This window comes from Penaeus japonicus, unplaced genomic scaffold, assembly GCF_977035675.1.
Source record: "Penaeus japonicus unplaced genomic scaffold, GWHDUDI00000001_assembly GWHDUDI00000029, whole genome shotgun sequence".
Classification (NCBI taxonomy): domain Eukaryota; kingdom Metazoa; phylum Arthropoda; class Malacostraca; order Decapoda; family Penaeidae; genus Penaeus; species Penaeus japonicus.
The window spans coordinates 16574546-16577045 of record NW_028234431.1 but is presented as its reverse complement, the minus strand read 5'-3'; the positions used below and the strand labels follow the sequence as shown (position 1 = coordinate 16577045).

The 2500-nt window shown below is 34.4% G+C and overlaps 1 protein-coding gene across 1 annotated transcript in view; it reads left to right on the top strand.

Moving 5' to 3' along the window:
* Nucleotides 1–1210, top strand: part of mtd (TLD domain-containing protein mustard) — a gene marked incomplete in the record, with an annotated part of 375089 nt that extends 373879 nt beyond the window's left edge. The window contains 1 exon segment of the mRNA XM_086553982.1: nucleotides 1–1210. This exon segment is cut by the window's left edge and continues 1477 nt beyond it.
* Between the last annotated feature and the right edge of the window lie 1290 nt (nucleotides 1211–2500).

Genomic DNA, 2500 nt, shown 5'->3' with positions numbered 1-2500 from the left:
ACTTGGGTGTTTTGCACCTGTCATTTTCTGCATTCAGTGTGGTAAGATGAGATGTCTCCCTTTATTTAAGAGCACAGTAAATCAAGGACAGCATTAGTCTTTAATGGTTGATACAGGAAAATATTTTTAATGGCAATTCTGCAAATATGAACCCTTGGAGATTATTTCATTGTTCCTGAGTTGGATGTTGATGAAGCTGATGTAATCACCTGGTTAACACATATTCACACATACAGACAACTACATATCCTCAGTTAAAAACAACTAGACAGCCACATTCATGCTTGCAGATAATGTTATGTTTTTTGACAAGCACACATGAATACATGTACACACATACACAGAGCACATGCACATGCAATCACTTAGTCACTCATACATTCAAGTGTAATAAACACCAGGATCTAAATATAGGCCTCATTCTGTTCTGTATTGAACAGCAAAGAGAGAATGGATTGTTTTGGACTTACTAGTCATGACCTTCAGGATTGGCATGCCTTCCCTGGTGGCACTGAATTTGTGTACTTCAGCCTAGCTCAAAGCAGCAGTCCCATCCTTAGTTGTGCATCTTTCTATTATTGTCATAATTGCTATTGTATTTTTTGTAATACATTTAATTGTTCATTCTTCAACATTATGTGTGAAGGGGTATTCCTTTTTCGTTAACCATTTTTGTGAAGTTGGTTATAATAGCCATTATACATAGTTGAATATGTGTACACACTACTTTATATCTGTTGATTTTGATGTACCTTTCTTTCTTGCAATTTGGTTACTTTTTCCCTCCATGTTATGAATGGTTTTACTGATGTTTAACATTTTGTATTATCCAAGCAAGATTTGTTACATTTTAACTTGCTTTTTGCCTAGACTTGCTTGTTGAGTACTTAACATTGTTTAACAAGCTATAAATATTTAGGATTAAGGAAAGAGATAGAGAAGTATATTGAATCAGATAAAAAGATGTTAGTTATTGATATATAAAGTCTAGAATAATAAATGTTCTATTTTGGTAGATTCATTGTTCCTGTGAATATACCGTGTAATTAGTATGACGTGCTGTAATTGTGTAAGCAGATGATATTGCTGTGTGTGGCAAGACCAGCAACTTTCAGCTATTTATTCTTTCAATAAAGCTCAAAATGTAAACTGTATGATTAATTGTTGAAAAGGTAAAAGAAAGCAAAAAAAAATATATATATTAGGCAAAGTGTATTTTTAAAATCCAATTTACCACATTTTTTGTAGTACAGACATTTTTCGTCTTTATATACCATGCCCAGCAGGGTTTATATCACACATACATGTCACACTCTTTAGAATATGTGCCACAAATCACACACAACCCAAGTCATTCACTTTACACAAACCAATGTGGTTAAGGCAATTGTGTAGGGGAGAGCTGGTGAAGGTGTAGCAGATTTGGGAATATGAATATTAACCCCTTACCAGCAACATTCAGTTCAGACCTAGTCAAATGGTATGAATGAGAATAAACAACTTAATAATACCAAAGATGTAATCAATTGTTTCATTTGAATCTCAATTAGAATTACAGATTTGTGAAGTTGTTTATTTCTAAAATACCTTTTCTACATTTGTCTCAATGAATTCATTTTATATTCAGACTTCTCCTCATACTACCTTATGGTATGGTTTGACTTGGGTAATTGAACATATGTTGCTTTCTAAGAAAACCTTTTTATCTTTACAGTAGATTATAAATGAAAAATAATATTGCAGTGATACATGGGAAAGTTGTGAAGATATGAAATAGGCAGTGAATGAAATATTTTGCTGGAATTATTTTACTGTTTACTTCAAATAAAATTGCAACATTTGAATTAAATTAACTTAAGTAAACAAAGGAAAGATGCTGCAAGACTCCTCAGACTACAGTACATTACATGAGCTGCCAGGCAACTCAAACAATTGTTCAGCGTAATAGTAAAAGCTAGAAAATAATAGACTTCAAGAAGCATTTGAAATTAAACATATTTTCGTACTAGCCCTAGACTTGGTGTGTGAAAATGCATGGTTCCAAAAAATGCTATTGAGTCTTTCTCCAGTGCACTGTAACTTAGAATCCCCATGAACCATTTAATCCATTTACGTGACAGCATGTCAGCCGGCATGGTGGACGTGCTGTCACATTTCGTGGTTTTTGAGTGAGACGCTGGCTTCGATATATTTAGTTAAAGCCGGCATGCCGAGTGAGTGAGCGGACAGCCCAGGTGTATGCATTCGAAAACCCCGACATTCCGACCATTTAGAGCCGGAATAGCCCCGGTGTGAATGGATTAATGTTTTTTTTATCTTTATTGATTTCTTATCCAAAAAATTACTTTTGGGAAAAAAATCGGCAAAGCCATACTAAAAATAGTTTCTGGTGAGGGGAATAGTTACCATTGCCAAAGCTGAAGGCAGTATTTAAGTTCAATCAAGCAGGTTACAAGCATAACCCTCACCCAATCATTGCCTTCAGATCTCAAAAAAGATA